General features: G+C 38.8%; 1 protein-coding gene across 3 annotated transcripts in view; it reads left to right on the top strand.

The window, feature by feature from the left end:
- Positions 1-25,154, top strand: part of LOC311443241 (uncharacterized protein) — an 88,760-nt gene that overhangs the window by 6,625 nt on the left and 56,981 nt on the right. The window contains exon 3 of one of the 3 annotated variants that reach the window (XR_014697141.1): positions 14,806-14,921. The exons of the other annotated variants lie outside the window; for them this stretch is intronic. The gene's annotated coding sequence lies outside the window, so the exon portion shown is untranslated. Of the gene's footprint in view, positions 1-14,805; positions 14,922-25,154 lie in introns of those variants that run through there. 3 annotated transcript variants of the gene reach the window in all.

Consider the following 25,154-nt stretch of genomic DNA (forward strand, 5'->3'; position numbering starts at 1 on the left):
TCCAGCAACTGATTAAATTATATCTGGCATTGTTTCTGATTGCATTGTTTAAGCAGGGACTTCTTTTTGTGGTTACAAGATTCTTGAGACCCGGATATTATGTTGGATTTTATTCAATAAAATGCATATATGTCATATTTGAGTATCCTAACACAAGCTCAAAATATTATCAAGTGCTAGTAAAGATTAGCTACTCTTTGCCTGGAAATGTAGAACTTTTAGATCTTGACAAAATAGGAAAAACCTGTTGTATTCCACGGAGAAGTAGTGTTAACTTTGTCTGATGGGCATTCAGAAAGTCTCTCTAATGTTACTAGTGACATACTTTTTGAAAATTAATTTACCAAAAATATTGCTTAGGAGTATGAAAGTTGAAATGTAAAGAATTAAAAAAATAAATAAATAAATTCCTAAGATGTTTTATGTTTTGAAATAATATATTTTATGGTGGCTTATAGTACAATCAGCAATTTTAAAATATGTAAATATTTCATATGTGTCAATTACTTGTAATTATAGATACCTTTAAACACAAGTTAGTGGAACTCTCCATTTACATACAAGGGCTGTTGTTGGGTTTCATAATAACTCTAAGAAGAGAATTATACCCACTGTGAATGAATATACAACAGGCTACATTACATTACGTACTTAACTATGCTAATCCTTAGGACTGCTTTTTAGGGTAAGGGCTATAAACCAGGCCTTATGGGACCCAGTATTTGCATTGCATTTATTTGCAGGAAAAGTACACTTCAAAAGCATACTTACACATTTTTTGACAACATGCAAAACAGCAGTTTCTAGTTCTTAGACATTATTCTAATTTTTATATGCTTTCATTTTTATTTTAAGGCACTAAACATTCTTAACTGTAGAAATGTTAAGAATTTAACTTTATCAGTTGTAGCACCAGAGTAGCTATTAAAAATTTGACCTCCATTTACAGTACCGATTTACAAATAATGGACCACTTACCTGCATTTTAGTGTCTCTACCAGGCTGTGTCGGTATAGATGAGCAAGTAGCCAACCCACTCGTGGTAGGCATGGACTAGTCCACAGTCTCCATAACAGTGCTTTCATAAGCTATGATGGACTGACCTAAAGTGAGAGTTAAAGGAAGTAAATGAAAAAGCCTCATTTTAATGTTAAAGACCAATTTGTTTACCATTGTGAATCCTTGAAAAGTCAGGGAAGGCTAAAACCTGTGTAGAGATGAGAATCAGGTCCGTACCTTTGCAATGAAACGCAAATTTCCTACCCAGTCTGGTTGGAACAAAACAAGTTGGAGCGTATTAAAAGCCACAGCCTGAAAGCGGGCATTTCAGCGAATTGAAAGTAATGACTCCAGTGTAGCAACAGCAATTCACCCTCCCTGAAATTCTGGCCTGGAGTCTTTAACTGGAGGTAAATCATATCTCAGTAGGAACCGAAGAGGTGACTTGCTCCCAGCTCACCTCTCATCACATAGTATTACTGTGTGTGATATTAGTTCTATAATAATGCATTAATTTTACTTCTTTCACCGTTCTCTTGGCAACATGTTACTTCTGGTTCAGAGTTTCCTGAAAGCAGAAGCTGTATTTTTGTTGCAGTTTGGCATTCTGGTCAGTTGTAGTTGTAATTCTCATTGACTTACATTACTTTGTGTTCCCTCTCTGGTTAAATGGACCACAGCAAATAAGCCTATCTAAGCTTACTGTATGGAATTAGCAGCTGAGTTTTGTCTGTTTGTCAGCTCATGCAGCATATTATTTGTAAGTATATTGTACAGATAACTTTTCATGCAGGACCGTGCTGAATATTGATAGTAGTATCATCAGATAACAAGCTTGTTTTGCTTTGTGTTACGTTGGACAGCCTCTCGGTTTCACTTTTTGGTGCACAAAACAGTCCATTCTCATTTAATTCTGGGTAATAACAGACAATTTTCTATTCTGATTTTAATGACAATGCAGTTTCAGAATGTGGCAACTAAAAATCCCTTTGAAAAGGGCTCCCCAGTTCCAACCAGAAGGAGGTGGGTCTAGAAGGACCTCCAGATGTTGTTTTCGTGCTCTCATATTCTGTGAAACCAGAGGGAAAGGTCTGAGATTTTCTGCTTGATCTCTAACTGAAGTTCTAAGGATTTTACTCCTTGAAATTGCAACTGTTAACATCATGTCAGTACATAGTTATACGAAATAAAAGTGTTCAAATTACCTTGTGTGGGTGGAGGTAATCTGTGCAGCCTTGAACTGCAAATAGTAATTAAAAAGGGTGGTAGCAGGATGTATCCTGAGCTAGAGCTCTTGCTCTCTGCACTGCTGTGTGCTCTCTCCTCACTGCGTTGTGTACAAGTGCAACTGTAGCTGGAGGAAGGCAGGAAACAAGCAAACTGGTGAGAAAATCATGATTGCCCGTGGTTGTGGTGATGCTGTGTACCACTCAAATGTGATTTCCAGCTAGCAGACCATACCTACAGCTGGGCATTTATAATTTCTGAGAGGCTAGAATCTGTTTTCTACATCTTCGTGTTCGCTCATATGCCTTTACATTTAGGCTTCAAGCTGTTTCAAAGTCCATCTCTTGAACTTTTCTCGAATGTTAGCAATACAAATCTGTTACAGGACAGTGCAACCCAAAGACACGATCGCTTGATGGCTGCCTGATGATTCCTGTAAGTGCTCGCCAGCTTTTGGCATTCAGAAAGTGGTAGGGCTGGCAAATGTGCTTGGGCAGTCTTTGTGCCATAGTGGTCTTGGTGCTGTGTGGTTAGCAGCAGCTGCAATTTGGAAATGAATTTCTTGGAGGCTTTAGGATGTGGTAGGCCTGTTGCAAGGGGTAGGTTCCCTGGTTCCCGAAAGCTGCACAGCCAGTGCTTGAACTGAGAGCTGTCCTGGGTCTCCCACACGATGTGTAGCAGTCTGTGTGCCACTTCCCATGCATCTACACAGGGATTGAGTTGTAGTCATGGTGTAAGAGGGAAGAGAATCCTTGTGGTAAGGTCTGCCTGCTCTCTTTGCAGCAGGTCTTGCTGATTTTTCTGTGTCTCATGGGGTAGCGTGGGCTGCTTGGATGCCTGATGGAGAAGAAGGTTCATGACACTGGTGATGCCAAAACAGGGCAATGTCCAACATGGTACAGATGCCAGGAGCCAGGGCTGATTCAGCCAATGCTATGGCAAAGGTGCTGCCTTGCTGCTGACTTGGGTCACAGCTGTGCAGTGTCCAAAACAAGGCTGTTGCCTTTCCGTGCACATACCAGCTGCCCCACGCCACCTCCCTTCCTTTCAGCAAGCATCATCCCCTTGTTGCCCCATCTGCAGATCCTGTGCTGACCCACCCATACGTCTCACCAGGGCCAGCAGTGCATCTGGGCGTGGTGCTGCCTGCTGCGATGTTCTTCTTGTAGGTCACGGACGTGTTGGGCTGTGCTCTGTGCTTGGCTTGTTCGTGTGATTGCTTCAGAGGTGGCGACAGCAGCAGAGGGAGAGCTGCCCTTGCCCCTTACCCACGCAGCCAGTCATGCTCAGTATTTGCCTCCTTGCCAACTCTACACATGCAATCGCTTGAAAGGCTGAAAAAGCAGTTAACGTGGAGGAAGGCTCATAAAAAAGCAGTCTGCTCCCTGTGAAGGAAGCTCTGCCTGTGAAGTAAGTTTTGGAGTCTTGAGTTTCAGGTCTAAATGAACTGTTACCCATGTCATAAAAACCAACCACTTTCTCTGGCAGTCTCAAAAGGCTAACAGTGGGTATAAAATGGGAATTTCTGTGCTGTCGTAAGTGGTGGTCTACTTAGCCCAAAGGTTATGCAGTCTTCTCTTGAGAAATCCATTAATATGTCTCCGCCGTTGTGGTTGTTAGCTGCTGCCTTTGTTGGGCAGTAAAATGCCTGACAGGACAGACCTTGCCCTTCTTTCACCAGCCCAACAAGACAGAAGGAACTGAGTCCACGAGCTGGCTGATTGTGGACGCATTGGTAGGTGGCACCCTCCAAAAAACCTTTTCTTCTTGTCATTGAGAAAACGTATTTCTACAAAACATAATGAGGAATATTAAGTAATGCACATAGTGGTATGTGCATTAATTTCAAATATAATAGATAAATTGAGCCATCTCCCTGCAGGAAATCCAGATCAGAGAACATTTGTTTCTCTCGACAGTATTCACGAGCGAACGCAGACATGGAGGAAATTTCCTATCTGGGCAGAGAACATTTTCCATAGTCACACTGTGGTATCTGGAAAGTTAGAAAAATAAACTTTATTTCTTCTCAGAAGACAGAGACTGCAGACATCAGGAGTCATTACTACAACAAAAGGGAGCAGTAACAGATAAAACTTTTCTAACTTGGCTGAACTTTTAAACCAGGTGACTGAACAGCTACATCAGCAGCTGCGCCTTTGGCCTGTTGTTGGTCTTGAAAGCCATGCATGACATAGTGACCTTAAAGGCTCTTACTATATACTCCCAGCTGTCTTTTAAGTAGAAATTACTCTTTAATTTATTATTAAAAGGTAGTCCGTCACCTCAGATTTCAGAGTACCCAAGGAGGGAAGAGAAGTGGGTATATGTTGAAGGAGAGGTACCAACCTTACCCTTCTCCTAAGCTGGTGTCTGGAATGTGATGTTTACACAAATTTCTTCCCGGATAGAAGGTATTGCTACTGACGTACCATGGTAGCTTCAGAATGTGTTTTATAAAGTTCGGCTGAGCCACAGCAGTGACACATTGTACCTGATAAAGCTAGATATAAAGGATTAATTTTCTAGTTTGTGTCTTTCTTTCTGTGTGCCCATGATAGATGACATGACAAGAGAGTCCCAAATGCACTCTGAATACTAAATCATTCATAAATGCCGTTGATCAGTATTCACCTTTCAGGATGGCAAATGCACTGATTCCCTTGATCTCGCTTTTTTCTCCAGTGTTTCTCAGCAATGGACTTAGATGAAGAATGGTGGAGCAGTGCTGAGGCTCCTCGCCCCGCTCCAGGGCATCAGATGTGTTCACTGCGCGAGACAGAGATGTGGCACCTCTCAGATCTATCATCTTGAAATTCCTTTACAGGGAAAAGTTCAGGGTAGAATTTATAACAAAATTTGCTGAGCAGAATACAAACAAAAAACAAACCAAAAAAACACACACCAAAATCACCCAAAAACTAACACCCTGAGAAAAAAAGAGAGAAAAGGCATAGAATTAAAATTATTCCACTCAGCTCAATGCGAGTTTGTTCATCCAACACTTTGCGTTACTGACTTTCAGATGTTCACAGTTTCCTGGTTTCTAGGCTCTAACTAATCTCATCATTAAGGAGCTTTTTCTAGCAGGTAAGCTAATGTTCCTTTTGCGTTTTTTGCATCAAAATCACATTGACTCACCAAATATGATTATATCCTTTTTGTTTGTTTTTCTTTCCCATTTTGGTGTTGTATTTTTCACATTTCTTTTCCTAGAAGTATGTTAATTGTATCCACGGAAGTCCATGGATGATACAATTGTACCAATCTTTGTGTGGTATTGTAGCCTGTAACTTAACTTTCAGGACGCCTCCGCACCCCTTGGATTTAGCTAAAAACTTCTGGGAAATTGAGACTGATTTCAGTGGCTTTCGACTGGGCATTTAAGAACATTGTAGCATAAGGATCTAAAAAAGACTTGCTTTGTTCAGCATAGGAGGAGAAAAACTGAGAGATGATGTGAATACATGAGGGAAGAAATGCAAGACACAAAAAAGAGCTTTATAAGCTAAAGAGCAGTATTTGTTTATGAAAAAAATGGATCTAAAAGTTGTCATGAGTATATTCTGGCTGAAAATCTGAAGAAGGTTCACGAATTATCGGAGGTTCTGGAACAACCTATGAATGAGGTAGGTAGGGGATTCAGAGAAAGAACGGCTGCTGTTAAGGTGGAGCTCAGTACTTTGAAAAGGGTTGTATGACACGGTGCCTACCGACTGCATCTGGTGACTCAGGAGAACCTTTCCAGTCCCGTGTTCCTAAATTTTCCTGAGCAATTCAAGCAAAAAAAGAAAGAAAATGTCAATTTTAAACAATTTGTAAGTCAGCTCAGCCTGAGTACAAGTTAGTGGCGTAAAGAAAAGGCACTTTTTTTTTTTTTTTTTTTTAGCTTAAGAGCATTCTGCCTTCTTTAAAGGCCTGTGGCAAGCAATGGCAGCACATCAAACTAGTCATAATCTTTTAAAGTATAAGGGTTTAGACATTATAAATGTGGGACCTGCTAATAGTAATGGTTAGTGTCTTTTACAAAAGGTTTGGATTAGAAAAGATAACTTGGGAGACATGGAAAAAACAAGTTCTATTTTCATTGTGTGTTGAGGGAAACGTTGGTATAATGCAGTTAAGGGAAAATGAATTGTGCTAACGGGAATTCTTTGTGGCCCAGGACTGTCTGTAGCAATTCCTTGTGCAGTACCCAAGCATTGTGGAGAGGCTTAACTGCATAAGGAGTTGTAAGAGATGTTCCTCTTCATTAATTTGTTGGTAAAAAGCTTCATACATTTTGCAGGTAAAGGAGTTATGTGTCCAGACCGTTGGTTCAGTAACTAAATTCTCCCTTTCCTCTATTGACACAAATACTTTTTTAGTGCTGTAAATGAAGAACTCCACAGTAAGTCTGCAAAAACCAGAAGATACGTTAAGCCACATTCTTCTTTGCAAGCTTTCCTTTCAGTATTTGGGATTTTCTTATGCAGCAGGCTCACTAGAAACTCTTGCTTCGGCCTAGATTAATCCCTACAAGCGGAATACAAATTACTTTGTACTCGTGGATTAAGAGTCGGTTAACGAGGACAGCTGCTATTACCTCGGTGGCGTGGCTGAATTTCCTATGAGCCAAAGGCCTCTCCGAGAGGGCACTCCTCACCTGCAATCTTGGGAGCAAAACCTGTCTGAGAAATGACTTATCAGTGCATTTTCTCCCTGGTCTAATCACGTTTCTCCTGAGTCAGCAAAACCCACCGTGGGACTTCAGCAGCTATTTCTGGGTCCCTGAAGGGAGGGGGTGATTGCAGGAAGCTTGCAGCATTGCTCTGCTACTACTGGCAAATTTATCAGTGTCAGTGGTTTCCAGACTCTTAGTCTGAACATTAAAACTAGTAGTTGCAAGTGGGACATTTTTCATCAAAACTTTTTTTTTTTTTTTTTTTTTTTTTTTTTTTGTTATAAAGAAAATGGCTTTTCAATTAAATAGTACTTCTGGGAAGGGGGAGCAACAGCTTTTTTTTTGGTACATTTTTTCTTAGAATATGAAAACATTCAAATGTTTTCAATTCTGATAATCCAAAACATGTTTTATATAGACCCCCCCCCCCTCCCAATTTTAATAAAATATTTTTGTCTCTGATTAAAACTTTCCATGAAAGCAAAAATCTAGCTCCCCAGCTGCCTCTTCCCTGTACTGTTTGGCTTTCCACAGGTGGAGCTTGTCTGAGGGCGTTTTGAATCCCTTACAGCTGCCATAAGTAGGGTAAAAAATATGTATTTTTTTATTGTAATATTTGTTGAGTGTCTATCCTTGCTTGGTGTTAGCCAACACTTAAAAAGACACATTTAAAAAAAAAAGTTTCTGTTCCTGTGTAGTGCACTACTGGCATTTTCTATAGTGAAAAGGTTACCGTTTTAGTATGCTTGACTTATATGTAAAGAGTATACCAATTTTCAACTAAAATGTGCTAAGACAACTCTGGCTTGTCTTCTAACATCCATTACTAACTATCTGAATTCTCCAAAGTGCAGGAGGATACTTTATGCTGCTAATGACTGACTGACCTTTATATTAACACCACTTCGAAGACAGTTTAGTGGCTTACCTCTTTAGTGAAATTAATAAATTCAGGGGTTCTATTAATAAGTATTGTGATCCATAGTTCTGCTTTAAAACATAATTATATGTTACTCATAATGTTCCTTATACTCCACTGTGTTCCGTCTCTTCATTCAAAAGCTGGCCTGCGATGTAGTTGTACATGTATTTCCATTCTCTCTTTCATGCGAAACACCACATCTTGAAATCAGTGGGGCCACATCATGCAACAGAGAAGTATTTGGCACTGCATTGTCTGAGTCCTGTCTCTCCACACATTGTTCTTACTGTAACTGCAAAACACGTGTCCCATTACTTCTGTGGTGGGAATATCAAGTAGGATGTAGAACGTTGACTACAGTACTGGGGAGAGCATCATGGCATAGGTGGCCTCTTGAATAAATGCTGGGATGCAAATGACCAGCGATCGGCATGGCCGGTCCAGCTTTCCAAATGGTGGTGAAATTCTGACACCAAGTACACACTAGGCATTGGTTGCTTCCCGCTTTAAGCCTTAACACTTTTTGTAAAGCTGTGATATTTATCTCGCCTGTTCTTTTTTTAGAAGACTGGTGTTTGAGAATATGCTGAATACATTTCCTCTTTTCTCCTGTTAGCAACTAAGTCTCATTGAGCTTTCAGGCAAGCAAGAAGGTAGTTAGACGTTTAAATGTTATCATTGTCATGTGAGAAGAACTGGGATAGAAGGCTTTAATTCATCTGCAACTGCTTATCCAAAACACTTTGTCAAGTCTTTCCTGCAAAGAAACTGCAACAGCCATGAGTCAGCAGTGTGTCTGGAATGACTCAGCAGTTTATCTGATTATGGCATTGTAGCATCACTGGTGCAGTTGGAAAGAAAAGGCAGCAGAAATGAAAGCTTGCTGCTCAGTGCAGACAACGTCAGCCACAGGTTGTTAGTGCCTCTGCCTTCACAACGCCGAGGGAGGTGGTTATGTGGAGGTTCCCTGCTCCGATCTCACCACTCTGTGATTACAGTCTGCCATGTCGCATCTCCGGTGATGTTTCCTGCAGCGCTGATTTCTGCCAAAAAGCTCCACCTGGTTCGCACACACAGTTTCTCACACAGGGATATCACCTTGTGTTTGTGAGCATCACCGCCTGTTTGTCTGCGTGAGGCAGGGAGACTCGCGCACCCAAATGGATTTCATGCCTGTCAGTTTAATCACTTGTGTGTGGGGGTTCCAGCATGCCGAGCTTGAAGGGATTTGGCTACGAGATGTGCATATACTACAGTGTGGTTGCAAGTTGAAAACTAATTTCACTACTGGTATGTGTATTTTAAACATTGGTTCCAAAAAAGGTGGAATTTCTTAGGTGTATCTTAGTGTTTCCTATTTAGTGTTACTTCTCATTCCACAAGGCAAACCAACGATTGTGAACATGGTGTCTCTCCTTCCTTTTGTATCTGCTGTGACTCTAACACTTGGTATCTAACATCACAAACACTTACTTTGGAAAGTATAACAATATTACAAGAAAGGCTAACTGCATTAAATTGTTACAGAACAGAGTTTTTGTTGAAGTCCATGCCTTTTCATTTTAAAGCTCACATGATGACATCGAAGATCAATAAAAGGTTAATGTGTTATATTTCGGTGGTGAGGAAAGAGCAGATTAAGAACTGTTATAAAAAGCAATTGTACTTTTTCAATGGTTACAGCTTTGCATTTTGACTTGGAGTATTACTTATGCAATTGCCATATTCCCATGACTCAGTCATAAAGAAGTTGTGAAATTCAATAGTGTATCCTGGCCAGGTAAATAAATGGGGACAAAATATTATAATGGCTTTCACATTTCATATCCTGTGTGTTTTATCTCAGATAAATAGGCTCGATAAATGTTACAGTATATGCATTCATGCTACAAATATTGTATTTGACTTCTGACGGGTCATAAAGTGCCTTTTGCAGACCTTCAAGGAAATGTCAGTCTGTTCTATGGAAAATGTATTTCAGTGCTAAATTTACTTTAAACCACGTTGCCCTGCTGAACTTACCCGTCTTAAATTTGTAAATTGTGTGGGTACTAAAATTTATGTTTGGGGTTGATCTGACTTAGTTACAAAGATCTTAATTCCACTGAGAGAAGTAGCACAAGCAGGTTTCTGTGCATCCTGTTGCATTTTAAGATGTTCAATATTATATTAATGTAGGAATAATATCAGTACCTGTTATAAGCTACATGAATTTCGCGATTTTAAGATATAAACCAAAAGTAACTTAGAATATTGCATAGAAGTCTAAATTATGTTACAGTGGTCTATATATTGTATTGAATGGATTCTTCATTGTTGTTTAACACAGTGATGCCTTAAGTTTAGCCTTAAGTGACGTGACTGATAATATAAACTAAAATGATGGTGCTAAAATAGAGGGTAGAGGCAGCATCAGCTTTGATCACTTGAATGGGAACTTATATAACATTTTGCGTTAATATAGTAAATGAGAATATTTAGCTAATGTAGCTTTTCATCATTTTTTTTGATTCAAGTCGCGACCTGGTGTATTAATCCTTAAATCAACTTGGGAAGTTGAAAGTCTACCTTTGTAAAGTAATATTCTGTAACTGATACCTTTGAAATAAGCCTGTTTCATCTAAGGACAGAGTTTGGTAGATCTGAAAAGAGAGGAGTTGTTAATGCTAGGTAGAATACGGCACATGTTGATATAGCCAGATGTGGAGTTCCATCTAGATGACAGTGTTAGTTTTGCATTTATTTTAGTATTTAGGATGATGCAGTCCCAGATGATTCTGTTTATGTATAATGGGAAGTTCTTGTTCGTTGCTGAGACAAGGCTCGTGCATCATTTCTCTTAGTTGTTCCATGCAGTTTAGTACAAGAATAACTAGTTAATGTTTGCAAGATGTCGCTAAATCTTAGAATCTAAGTTAAATAAGAATCATCATATTTATGTGTTACATGTTACTGAGGATTACATATGCATTATAGCTGTGGTCTTTGAATTATTTCTGATCATAATTTATCTTTGAGCTAAAGACAGTGGATGGCTAAAATGTCGGTTTAGTGAAGCTGGAGCTGAAGTCTTCAACTGGGCTCCATCCAGAATGCCAGGAAACTCCAGAGGAGTTTTCTTCAATTTGTATTAGGAAGTAGAAAGTTATTTAATATTCAGGATTTGTTGATGCTGAAGAAGAGCTTAAAACATATAGTAATGCTTGGCTTAATATTTGTGAGGAAAAGTGTGTTGACAACCAGCCAGCGTGTCCAGGGCTGCTGCTTAGACCTGGTGTTAGCTCAGGGGACTGCTGGGACCCATCCACTTCCAGCAACGTTTTGAAAGACTTCCCGTCAAATGAGATGGGATGGAGCCAGACCCTTCATCTGAAATATATCAGTATATTTTTCAAGCAGTAAATTTCAGTAAGTGACAGGAGAATTACACAGGAAGAAAAGGCATGGGAATATACTGGGGTACATAAATGTAGTCACCTTCAAATTAAAATTCTTTCATCTGAAAACTGAAATCTAAGCGAGTTAATTATCATGTTAAGTCAGCTCAGGTATCCAACAGACTCAGAAAAATCTGTTGAGCATCAAAATTACAAGAGTAAAGAGATACAGAAGCGAGCACTGACAACTGAACCTACCTTGATCCTTTCCCCCTTCTGCCCCAGGAGCTCTCAAAAGACGGCTGACAAGGTAGCTGCCATCACTTCAGCTACTTAGGCAGAACGGCGATTTACCTGCGAGGCTGTTGCTAGATGTGATCTGTTCCACCATGCAAAAGCAATTTGTTTAAAGCCTGTCAGAAGTTCACCACTTTAATAAGAGAGTGATCCCTGTAACCTGCAGTAAGAGTAATTAAAGATTTAAGTGTTACAAACTTTTGTGTGTCTTACACACACGTTCTAGAAATAATTTATGTACACAAAACTGCCTCAGACTGACTCCCTCGAGGTCGGTGATGTATTTCCCATTCCCATAGCGAGGTTAAGACTTCATAAGAGGGAGTGATAAAAATCAGAATTAAAATGTGAATTGTAGGGAGACTTGTGCCCTCTCCAGAGATAATGTAGTAATTGTTACTCTGTAAAAGGCAGGATAAAATGGAAAAATGTCCAACTACTTGTGCTATCCGTGTTTGAAAGCTGATCCTCAGAGACTTTTTGTAAGAAGTGGAAGTAATCTTTTTTTTCCCCTATTTAAAATTACTTTAAAGATTTTTATTTTTTTTTCAGCTGTGAAGAATTAAGAGAGGCTCTGTTGCTTTTTCTTCAGCAAACAAACAAGTGTCTCACCATAGTCTACACATCTCTGCATGTGATGCTCCACCAAACATCATGTGTGTGTGTCCACATGGACACTGCTGGGGAAGAAGAGGCTGTACACAAAGCTGTATTTGAAAAGGCATGAGCCATCTGCCTGGAGTCACAGACCTTTCATCACAGCAGTGATCCATTGAGTCTGCTTTTCTGTTCTTAATGAGTCCTGAAAGTCAGGAAGCCAGTGACTCAAAATCTTCTGTATGGAATGCTCTGACTAAAGGATTTTATGAGGTGCGTAATGTCTGTGCTTCCTACCTACCAGGTTGACTTTTGCAGCTCAAAGTCTGGCACGCCGACACATCGGCAGCTAAACATCTCTCAAGGGCTGAGACCAAGGGGCTTTCAAACTCTGCCCCACCTTTTTGTAGCTGAGATGCATAATGAACAGGGAGTCCAGGAAACACCGAGCTTTAGAAAGCAAGTTTTGCCTGTTCAGGTTAGTTAATTTAGTCATGTTTTCTTCGTCTCTTTTAATGGAGAACATACAAGCTGTTGCCTTGAATTTTCCGACCTAATAGACAAGCAATTTGTTGGTCTTTCCAGTCGTTAATAGAGGGCTTTATGTGAGGTATCAATCACTACTTCAGTGCTGTAAAGATTTGTCACGCGTCCTTAAAAAGATTTAGGAACTGTAATTTCTAAGTTGTTAATTGCTTTTTTTCCGAGAACTGTATGCCTCTGGGCCTGCCTTTCTTTTTTTAGTATAGACGGTTCTGAGAGTTTTGAAGTTTTTCCTTGCATTAAATTTTGAAGAGTTCTATCCAGAGTTGGTGGAAAGCAAATTGCTTGCTTGTTGTTAGAGCTAATAGTTTCAAACTGTGTGTATTGCATTTGAGAAAGACATGGATAGAGACATTTCTAAAGTGTCATATTCCATTACAGTGTGAAATTCCACAAAAGTTAAAGCACATTGAAAAATTGCATTGTCTTCCCCAGCATTTAGCTTGAAGACAGACAGACCTCACAAAAATGTCAAAATTCAGTGAACTCCATATAAAATGTAATGAGCTTTTGACTTTGGTACTGCCAGGATTGCTGGCAGATGGAAATGCTGTTTAAAGCCTTCATAGAACCTTTCTACTATTTTCTGGCTCAAATTTTTTCAAGAATGGTTAATACACATGGACAGTTTGTTGTTAAGTCAATGCTGTCATTTAGCTTAAATAGACATTCACAGTATTTAGCTCTTTAATGTACTTCAATCAATCATAAACCTTTTCAGGCTCCTGTTTGCTAGGCTGAACCTAAGTTCATTCAGTTTTCTCGTGGAAGATAAGGTCTGCCTTTCCCATTCATCTTGGTAATGATTTTCTGTGCTTGATTCAGTTTGTGTTCATTTTTCTTGAATGGGAGCTGCCGAGGCTATGCGTAATGCTGGGACAGGAGTGATTCCAGTATCTTGTGGAGTGGCAGAACGAAAACATTTCACCTGCTGCCTGCTAACCTTGAACCCCAGACTCACAGAGTTGTTGAGACTGGAAGAGGCTTGGAGAAATCAGTCTGACCTTCCTGCTTGAAGCAGGGTCAGCATATCAGCCAGCTGATAATCAGTCAGCTCAGTATGTCAGCGTAATGCTTGGTAGTCTTTGGAGGGGAAAAAAAAAAAAAAGGAAAGAAAGAAAACTGGATATTGAGAAAAATCCAGAAAAAAAAAAAAAAAGAAAATAGAAAGCATTACAGTGTCACTGCATATAGTGCATTTGATCCATAAAACTGTATGTAAAGTTTTGGTTCTGTGTGTTAAAGGAAATGCAGTAGAACTCCAGAAGCTGCAGAGGAAAATCATGGAAATGGGATTCCCTGCCTTTTGTTGTAGGAATCTGGGCTGAAAACAGTATTTAATGAATTTTTAAATGCTGCATTTTTTTTTTTTTTTTTTTGATTGAAGACTCATTGCAAAACTGACTTGCACATGATGGAAACCATTGGAATTATTTCTCCCAAAGAGAATAAAAGCAATGTGCAAATAGAGCCTGTGAGTTTACTGGCATTAATTATATGGTAGTGATATTTTGTGTGTGACAGAAGAATAAAGTCATGCTTTTATCAGTGGCATTTATATTAGCATTCTTTTCCACAGAAGATCCATGGGTGACAAAATATTGATGTTCCTTAAGCTGTTATTGTTTTATTGTGGCATTGATGTTATTAATATACTGTTGTTATGCTAATGTATCGCTAGGGTTTGTGTCTCAGAGGTTTGTCCACAAAATATACACTGAATGTAGAGAATGGGTGAAGTACGGAATTGGTAGATTCCCTGAGCTTCTGTATTACATATGTGAGAAGTTAATGTTAATATGTATTGGTATATATATATACAGATCTGAAAAACTCAGGAAAGAATTGTGCACCTCCTACTCAACCAGTGAACTCTTTTTGTGAAATAGAGAGCGGAATCCATGTGGGATTTTTCAGTAACAGAACTTGCAGCTCACCATTTCTTACTGCTTTGTAGTAATTATATTTATTTGAATACATGCTCAGCATCAAAAGCCTATCACTTTTATTACAGGTCACTGGGCATTCCTGGGTTATTTTGCTGAAGGAAGCTGCCCTTCTGTGATATTCACAAAGCAGATTACAATTTAGCCCTATAAATCGGGCTTTATCTAGCTACTTTATTGTTAATATCAATAATAAGGAATGAATATTATTTTTTTCTTCACTTCTTGAGGTAGTGAGTTCAAAATGGGAATCCTGCGTTCCCTTGGTGCCTGCCACAGCGTTTTCATAACATCTTCCCACCTGCCATTTGAGATGCTTTGGATCGGTCCCCTGATGATGCTCCTACGCTGGGGAAGTGAAACCCATGAAGTCGCTTGAAGGAGGGATGGAGCTGATTAAATGACTGTAAACAACCTGATCAGAGAGGCTGAAAAATATTTTCCATACTCTCATCAAATATAAAGCCATTTGCACAAAAGGTAGCAAGCGTAGAGGAAATATGACTTGACTCATCTGCTCCATTTTTTTTTTTCCAAAAGGCCGGCAGTCCGCAGTCCAACATAAGCGAGGGGAATTATGATCAGCAGGTACACTTACCTAGGGTCTTGGAGAAGGGATTTGTCATGAAGTTGCCTGAAATGCAAAGCCATGGTGCTAGAATAGTGCTGTAATGGAAGATCAAACTAATTCTTTCTGGTACATTAGCCTAATTTTTGTAATGCCTTCCCATGTGCATATAAGATCCTTGATGCATGGAGCGATGCTGGCATAAGTTATTAGCTCTGTGCCCCAATTTGTTTGTTCATCCTGGATAGTCACAAAATATGTTTATTTCAGACTAAAGCTTCTGCTTTCTAATTAGATGACACTGAACTATTCTGTTTGCTTGCTTTTGTTGTTGTTTATTTTTCACATAATAATATTTGGAGAAAGAAGCTAAGTTTTTGGTCTTTTTAAATCATCTTTTCAAGAATAAGGGCTTGGAATCTGTTGCAAATACTTAGCTGTCTACGTCAGCATGCGATTGTTGACATTGCTTGTTTGTGATAGCAAACCGGTTAGTAAAAGGCTTGGAGCATAAGCTTTGTGATAGATATTTCCAAAACTGTGGTGATCAGTATTTACTGTTAAGTCTGGCAATGTGTTATAAATTAATGATGACTCAATTTTTCCCTTTAAATTCATTCATCAGAATGTCCAAATTAGATTATACTGACTCCAGGCTTTTGCTTTAACAGACTGCAAACCCCTGTGGAAAAATGCTATGAAATTTAATAGGAACAAGAATAGTAAGATTCTACAAGAATTTAATAAAGTCCCATGGAAACTTTTTGAATTACCATAGAAATGAATAGTAAGGGATACCTTAGATAGACTTTTGAAATCGCTCATAAAACTGTGTGGCAGTGGTATAACTTTCTAGAAAATTATGAAGATTATTTTTGGGGGAAAAATTCAAAGCATCAAAAGACTCTAATTTTTTAATTTCCAAAAGAATGTTTTCACACAGGAACGTTGGAGCCAAACCTGTCATTAAGATGTTGGATCTGTAATGGCAGAGCCCAGGTGAATGCAGCCTCCTTTGGGCTGCACCAGTCACTTCTCCATTCCAAGCATTGCCATCGAGTCGAGGAGGGCTGCCACACCTCCCGGCCAGCTCGGGACGTTGAACCAACTTGTGGCTTCAGCTGAGTCCTCAGAAAAAAATTTTGATTCTTATCAGTTCTGGTTTGAGGTATTTCCCTGTATGCAGGAAGGTGCCATTGTGCAGCCTCCTTTACAGAGCTGTCCTTTCCAGTCCCTTTACTGGGACAACTAATGGAGAAATCCTTAAAGAAACACCAAGGCTTCAGCAGGAGAAGGAAGGAGCCGTAAGAAAGTTACCCAGAAAGGTTCAGCTCCAAAGAAAGACAGAAACATGTTTGTTCCTCGCTTTGCGGGGCGGTTTGTAGTGCAGACTACCCCAATAAAATGATGTTTAGTCATGATGACAGAGAGTTCCTCCCCGCAGCTGAAAGCTAGCACAATAAAGAATAACTTCGCTCTGGTTGAGCATATATTGTACATTGTGAAATGCTAAGCACTGAAGATAAGGATAAGAAAACAAAACAAAAAACTTTCTATTTCCTAGTGGGTCTGAGATGAATCACATAGCTGGGTGTGGAGCAGTCTGTGACCTTCCACCCAAGCACAGTTTCTGATGAACTGAGAAGCTTTCTAAAGTTGTTTCTCTAACTGAATCGCAGAGCTTGATCATCCAAAATGCTTTGAAAACACAAAGAAACATTTTGAACTTGACTTCTAAAATATTGCTTTCGTTGTTTGGTGCAAATGATTGCTAATTTAATATGTTTTTGGTTTGAGGCATTTCTTTGGCATTACAGAAGTCATAAATGCTCTCATTTTTTTAGCCTGATTTCCTGAGTTGTGTGTACAGACGTTGCTCATACGATTAGCTTGCAAGAGGGTTGTGCTGTGTTCTAGAATGGGAATTTTATTTCCCATTTTGTTCCATATCCCAGCTTCAAAAGGTGTTTGAACAACTGTTCTTGAACTCTTTTTTATAAGCCTAATAATCTTTTCCTGTCCCTTGGTCTGCTTTTTGGATTTTTCCACTCTTTCTCTGAAGGGTTTGAATTCTAAGGAGGTGTTAGCACATTTTAATTTGCCTGTTATTATTATTTTTTTTATACTGGAATATTTCAATAGGGCTGTGGTTTTTTGGTTTTCAAATAACAGCTATTCCATTGTTAATATTCAGAGAGGATGGTTTGACCTATAAGCTCAACTTTTGTGATCGCTTCTGGAAACTTGCTGGCCATCTGCTACGTATTTTTAAGGAAAATTAAATGTCCATAAAACTTCAGGAGGCATCACAGATATGTGGAAGTCCATTCCTTGTTTTTTTTTCCATCATAAAGAACAAATGATTCAATATTTTCTATCTCCTGAAAGAAAAACTATACTACCGCTGAAGGTTTAACTTAAAGCAAATTCAGCAAAATTTCATGAGATTCATTCTGAAAACAGAAGGTGTTTTAATAAAATCACTGTGTTGCCAACTGGAAGGCGATTGAGATCCTTTAAGAAAGGTCAGCCTTTGGTACAGCTGGTTTTAAAGGGTAACTATTCGCAGGGTCTGGCAGCAAGAAAAGCTACTCTCATCTGTTTTGTCTAATGCTTTTATACTTTGGAGGAGGTTACACCGTAACCACAGTGTATGCAGTAACTGCCTTCCTTGGGATACTCCCAGTGTGCAAAGCATGTTGCTCACAAATAAGGGTTTTTGCATGCTGAGAAAAAAATGGCAAATTGTTTACATACATAATAGGAGCTGTAATAAGGTTTCCATTAATACTCTAGTAGAAAAATCTTGCAGTGGTCAAATATTTTGTCGTTAAAGAACGGGCTAACAACAAGGAATGTATTTCTGCTGGATACGATATCTGTTTATAACTGATTAAAAAAATAATAAAAAAAGGAAAGATGCCTGCTCAAACCCAAGGATCGAGGATGGCATTTGCCACACTCTTGGTTTTGGCTTAATGTTTCCCATCTAAGCCAGTGGCAGAGTGCACACTGACTTCAGTGTAAGCAAAATGTGTCCAAACACAGAATTGTTTAAAAAAATACCAGGAAAATACATTAGTTCCCTCAAAATATACAGCAAGCTGGAAATTACTTCTAATATTAGACTAATTTTTTTGAAGAAAATTATTCCGCTTAAGAAAACTCATATCTAATTTAGATAAGCAGTTATAAGAAGTGAAAATAAATTCATGCTATTGAAAACACTAACAGGTTAGCATAAGCAAAACTCTCCAGACAAGAGCAGTGACATAGACGAGTTCTCACACATACTGAGAATAATATTATGAGCATTTCTAAAAACTTGGTAGAAATTAATATTTAATTATGCATGACCTGCTCTTTTATCTTGATTCTTCTGCAGTCCTGCTGCTCGGAACTAGAAAAGCAACCTCAGTGGAGGAAGCAAAGTGGGCTCTTTCATACGCATTCTCCAGCAAAGTCCAAAGCCTTCACATAAATGCCATCAGCATTTATAAAACATGTAAAAATGAGTCTCCTTGTTAACTGATATCTGGCACAATTCTTGGAATGGATGCTGACGTTCTGGGCTGTATGTTCCATTATACAAAGGGCATGGGGCTTGGCCACAGACTGCTAGCAGAGAAATCCTTTACTGTAGGAGGACTCCCTGCTGGGGCTCCAGAGCTGGACCTCAGCCCGGGATCTCTCTCCTTCCTAATATCTTCTCTGTCTTCTGCACCAAGTAGGGCTCTAATGAAGGAGAGGCTCTGTTTCTGTCTGATAGATTTCTTACTGTGTTTGTAGGTCCCCAATATGGCTGCAAATCTATACAAAGGGGAAAAAAGGCTTCAGAGCACTGTCTTGTATGACCTTATTTCTCTGTCCAGTAGTGAGTATTAAGTATCTTATTGAGAATTTCAATGCCAAGGTTAACATAATTTCTTCTTGAACTAGTTCCCTATGATGAAGTAGAATTGTTCAGGAGACAGATTGCTCTGAGAGCAGAAGATTATTAAGTGCAATTCACTCTGTTAAACTGAGCAATATGCATCACTAAATTGAGCTTTTCTCAGTGCTGGGTGGTCATTCTTCTATTTGCTTGGTAAAGTGAGGGGATTGGAACCAAATTCCCTGCTTGGATATGATCATTATACCAATTCCCAACATCTGAGCTCCTAATTATGATTTACTAAGAATTTGGCATGAAGCCCAGATTCCTTCAGGAACCAGAATTCAGTGTTCCCAGTGGACTCGCGACGATTCCTGTGCCAGCCCGTGCAGCAGCGGTGATCCCCGGGTGTCAGCCCCCAGGATTTTGGGACAGCAACGCTTCCTCGCATCGAGACCAGCCATCATATTTGCTACTGTTTGCACTAGTGATGGAAATATTTCTCTAAACATTTCAGTTTTGCAGCTTTCAGGATAGATGAGAGAGGCTGCTGAATCGTATTGCATTATTGGGTAATAATATTGATGCCTGGTCAACTTGTCATTCTTCTTTCCAATAAGCTGAAGCAATGTAGTAGTATTTGGAGAGTTTTTCATACTGTAATTAACTGTAAACAGCAGTAGGATGGTTTTCAAAATATTCCTCAATAAGCTATCTCCCAGCTCATAGAGCCAGAGTCATTGTCTCCACTTGTTATTAAATACTCAGTCATTTTATACATGTAAAAGCAGATTGAAAAACCCTTCCTTCACTGGTGTCATGCTGGTCACCTGATTTTCTGGGGTTCATTTTGTGGACAACCACCCTTAACATGAATCTTCCAATCTGTATGAAGCGCTGAGTTTCTCCAGTTAAATACACTTTAAAAGTTCTGGCTGTGCTATTAATGTGTATTTGGACAGGGAAAGATGCAAAGCTTTCCTTAGTATCCTTTATTAGAAAAAAATATGAGAGTTCATTTGGGCCTTGTGTAGACAGAATGGGATGGCTCCTTTGAAATCCAGTGAAAATGCATCCTTTTGTATGGCTCTTTGCTGCTGTAAATATCAACCTACAAGAATTTGGCAGCACAATGAAACTGTTCAGCTGACTGATGCAGAACTGCTGTCCTGCACCGAACATGTGGAGAATCATCATATATTTGAGGTATCTGATTTTTTTTTCCCCATTGTTTAACTTCATCATCCTTTAAAATAATACAATAATTTTACTTGCCAGAAAACGTTTGTATGGACCAAGCTTGTAAGCATTTTTATTGCCTCCCTTTAATTCTATGCTTATATATTATTTCCTTGGAAGACTGTCTGTTTGAAGACTGGGCCATTCAGATTTATAAACGTAGGGAATAACATCAGTATAAGCATTTACTAGAGACCTAGAAGCAGAGGAAATATCAGATTAAACATGAGTTATTTTCGTTTCCTAACGCAGGGCCAGTTCTGCCCTTTATGTGAAATGCAGGTGACTTCTATGCAGCTGCAGTGCAACTTGACCTTCAAACAGTTTTTCAGCAATGAGTTGGCACCTTCTTTTGGTTTTCATTCAGTCATATAAAATTATCACCTTAATTACAAGGAGAATTGTAACATCTTGGCCTTTTGCTTAAGTTTTCAGGACCCTCTTGTTTCTTAGTTTGGTGAGTGAAGATACTGTGTTTTCTTTTGTAGTGCAATATCCTCCATTTAGTACCATTTCCGTTCCTCCAGTATGTGCAGTTCTTAAGCACAGGCAGAATTGGGGCTCACTCATCAGTAAATATGGATTTAATAAATACTTTGCAGTTGCTTCATTTACATATAGTTACATACTTATTTCTTAAGGAAAAATTAGCTTTAAATTCCATCAATAGAAACTGTTTCAGTTGTAATCTGTAACTGACAGGTGTATGAAAAGCAACGTTTAACCTGATCATAAAAGTCCCAGCACTGAAATGTCATAAGTCAGGACCAAACAGTCTTGGGAAAGGTTAGTGGTGATGCGTACAAAAAAGATACAAAACTGAACTGTATTTTTGCTGTCAACAATCACTATCCTTTTGGTAAAAAAAAAAAAAAAAATATTTAATCAGACCTTTCGGTTTGCATTTGTGGAATTAAAACATGGTAACTGGACTGAATTTAAAAGTTTAGCTAAAAGGAATAGACCAAATTTTCGAAGCTTAGTAAGTGAAAAATAGCGAATGAATTAGTGTTGTAGTGACACTACTAACAGTGACATTTGGGGCATTGGCTGCTGAAGACGTGATAATTTAATATTTTGATTTCTGCACAAGAAACTTAATGAGTTTCATGCATTCTTGAGTGCAGGTTTCTGCATTCATTTTCAGGGCTGCCTTCTCTTTTACAAAGTGCTGTCCTCCTCTACGCAGTCCTGTTGTTTCACAACCGTATTGCACAGCAGGCAGTTTCCTGTAAAATGACAAATAAGAGAGGTCTTCGGTGTAATTTGGAAAGCAGCATTTACGTCTGAACTTCTAGCCTCTGTGAAGATGCGACTTTCTGTGGATCAAAATTGTTTGTGGATTTTTTCCTTTACTTCGCAACAAGGTGATCAAGTAGGTTGTGTTTAAAAAAACAAAAACAAAACAACAACAAAAGAACAAACAGCAATGCTAGAGATTATTTCACACGTTCAGTTGGATTACTTAAAATGTATCAGTGCGCAGTCTGTATTTAGAGCTTTGAATGGGCAAAGAATAAGATCTTGTAGAATTATGGCTGTTTCCTATGTTTTTGTTTGTTTGTTTGTTTGTTTTTTCTAAGCAGAGGTGAATCAGAAATGGCCCCACGTGAAATCAGACACAAACGCCCCTCCTTTTCTGAGCAGGAGAGGAGACGTGGCTCCTACCAGGTGGAGAGCCGTGCCCGTGGTAGGCTTTCCCTGTCCGCCTTGCGGGCTGGTGTGCTGGAGGAAGCCGGCAGAGCCAGCGGCGTGACCCAGCCTTCTATAATTAGATCCTGATGTAAACGACAGAGTTAAGCCGTAACTACTCAACTTTCATAAAACTGCTTTTGTCATTGCTTGATGTGTGCTGCTCTACTGAGCAAGCAGGTATCGGAGCCGATGCTAAAAACGCAATGTTATTTTTACAGTGACCTTTCTAAATAACCTTAAAGTGGTGTCATTTGGATCAAATCAGAGCTGGTGGTAGTTCATTAGGCTCATGTCACTGTGCACTTGCCTCCAAAACATTTAATCAAATATCCCCAGGAGTCATTTAATGTGCTTAATCTGACATGAGACTGTCTTCTTTCCCATTTTAAATAAAATCGTAATATGTTTTGTGTTTGTTATGAAAAAAAAAAGAAAAGAAGGGAATATTTAGCTATTTTGATTTTTAAAGGTTGAATGGACAAGGTCTGTCTTTATCAGAATGAAAAAAAATTGCTGTTTAGTTGTCATTTAAACTTATCCCTTAAACTTTAATTATACCTGTGGTACTTATTCTGATGCTGTAATTATTTTCAAATTGTTTTTTGTGGGAGGTGAAAAGCGTCTAATAAAAACAGGTACTGGTTACAAAAATAACTTAAAACTAATAGTATTCTTAAAAAAATAACCCAGCTATCCTGTACTTTAAAAAAATAACCCAGCTATCCTGTACTTGAAAGCAGTTTGATAATTAAACCGAACAATTTAAGAAGCCAAAGAAGCAAAGCAATTGGAAAGGAAGTAATTTCTATAACTAGCAAATATTTAAATAGAACAGGACTATTTCCTGCAGTGTAGGATTCTTTGCAGAGTGTTTCGAGCAGTTGAACTCACAACAGGAAGTAATTTGCTGTTGAAAATAAGATCACATGAAACTCACTGCCTATAGTGATAAAAGGGAAGTACTTCACTTGGTAAAACTGCTAGCTAATGTGGAGGCATCAGAGCGGTGTAATGACACTGCGTGTTCTAAATTAGCGTGGAATGTCAGAAACTGGAGTAGAGAAAACATGGCAATCACATGTAACAAGCATTAAATGAGCACGGGTCCCACTGGACATCAGATTACATGACATAGCTGTTTGGGAACATCAGCATCTTTTTCATAGGGGCCTGGAAGTGTGAATCCAATTAAAAAAAAAAAAAAAAAAGATGTTAAAAAGATGTTTTATCTCACTGCACTGTCACACGTACAGAAAAAAGGATGGGAGTGAATAAAATTCTTTTTAAATTCCTATGCAGACCAAGGTGCAAGTATGGACATGTAAGTAGAAAATTAAACACATTGAAAGCCAATTTACATTTTTCCTCTGAAGTGATGATAGGGAGGATTTGACAATGTCTGATTATCCACATAGAGAGAGTAAACTATGACACTTGTCATTCTGAAGTATCGCCCTTTTGAATGGAAATGGGGCAATCTTTTCCAGAGGTTGATGGAAAAAAAATAAATTCTTAACATTAGTCAATGTGTAACTCCAGAAAAATTTTAATCCTTTTGCAAAGTCACTCCTGTTAGCTGTATCAGCTACTATCTATGTCTAATTTATTAACGACTGATAAGACAATATTTTTTGAGATCAAACATAAAGACATCTCATGTCTGTTCCACATTTTCTTACCACGTCACCCTTGAAGGATCTTTGACACCCTGAAGCCTGAAACTGCTGCTGGACTCACTGTACTTACTCACTGTACTTACATTCTTAAGATACGTGAGGCAGGACCGCCACTCTTCCAAAGCAACCTCTTTTCTTATGGCCTAAAGCCAAAACTTGCAGGAATTGTTCAGTTGACTTTGGTAGCCTTTGCATCTGGGTTTAAGAAACAAAAGATTTGTTGAGAACATCCTTGTAAGGAGTTTTTCCCAGAAAATATTTACACTTAGTCATTCTTTCTCTGGTACTGTCAGGCAGCATTCCCTGTATTTGAATAGCAGCTTGGCCATTATTAGCAGGAATAAGAATAGGGTCATCTGCTTTAATATGCGCTTAATTCACAAATGGGATAGTAAGGCATATTCTTGACATATATCAGTGCTAATGTACTCTTTTGAATTTATAACAAAAGAAGTTTAGTTCTATGCTTCAGCCTTAAATTATTATTATAATCTGAATTTTAATTAAGTCTTTGCTATAGAAACATGTCATTTTAATGCTCTCAGTAATAAAATAATACATTATTTTAAGTAAGTAGCTAGAGAGATGTTATGGTAATGGTTGAGATCAAATGTGTTTGCGTTCATTTTAGGGATAGAAATGTTCTTATTTCTAGGTGTAGCAAAGTGGCATGATTGATCATTTTTTTCTGTCTTATGCCAAAGTATGCCCATATATAAGTAAAAATCTTCTGCAATTCTGAATTAGTAACAAGTGCTTTCTCAGTGGAAATGTTGTTGCTTAGTGTCATGTGTTTCATTTTGCCAGGAGTCACACAGTGCCTTCCTTCTGCTCACTGGGGTCTGGGGGACTTTGGCAGAGAAGTCAGCTGGAATTTCTTGGCCCTTGATTAGCTGCTCCCTGCCTTTGTGCAGGGTGTTATGAGAGCAGGGAGATTCCTCTGCTTCCCTGGGATGTTACAGTGCAGATGTCCCATATATCCACTGTAGTGCAGGATTGCACTGCTCAGGATTGTGGCTGCTCTGAAAGTTGAGCAGTCCGCACAAGTAAGTAGGTTGTGAGCCAGGCGTTAATAGTTTTGTGCAGTTTAAGAAGATTTGCTCTTTTAGTGGCTTTGTCCCAGAATCACAAAGCAACAGGCTTTGTGATTCAGCTGCTGGATTCATTTCAAAATATGCAGGTTGCAGTTATTTAATTACCCAAGTTTTTGTACAGGTGGGACTCTCATTAAGTTAGAGGTTACTGGTAGAATGAAACTATTTGAAGTCTTATTTCTCACAACACTTGTTAATTTTGCAGTTTCTGCTCGTAGTTTTTCTGATAACCTCCTTTAATCACAACATGCCATGTTGACAAAAGTTACTTACTTAGTAAGCATGGCATAGCACAACATTTATACATATTCATGGAAAAACAGAAAAAAATATGGTATGAAAGTTGCTTCAGACCCAATGCAATCACATACTTGCTGATAATTTACATGTGTATTACACAACTATTTATTCAGCCTTTAAAAGGGGAAAAAATCAGT

The sequence above is a fragment of the Aythya ferina genome (genome assembly GCF_964211825.1).
Source record: "Aythya ferina genome assembly, chromosome: 12".
NCBI lineage: Eukaryota > Metazoa > Chordata > Aves > Anseriformes > Anatidae > Aythya > Aythya ferina.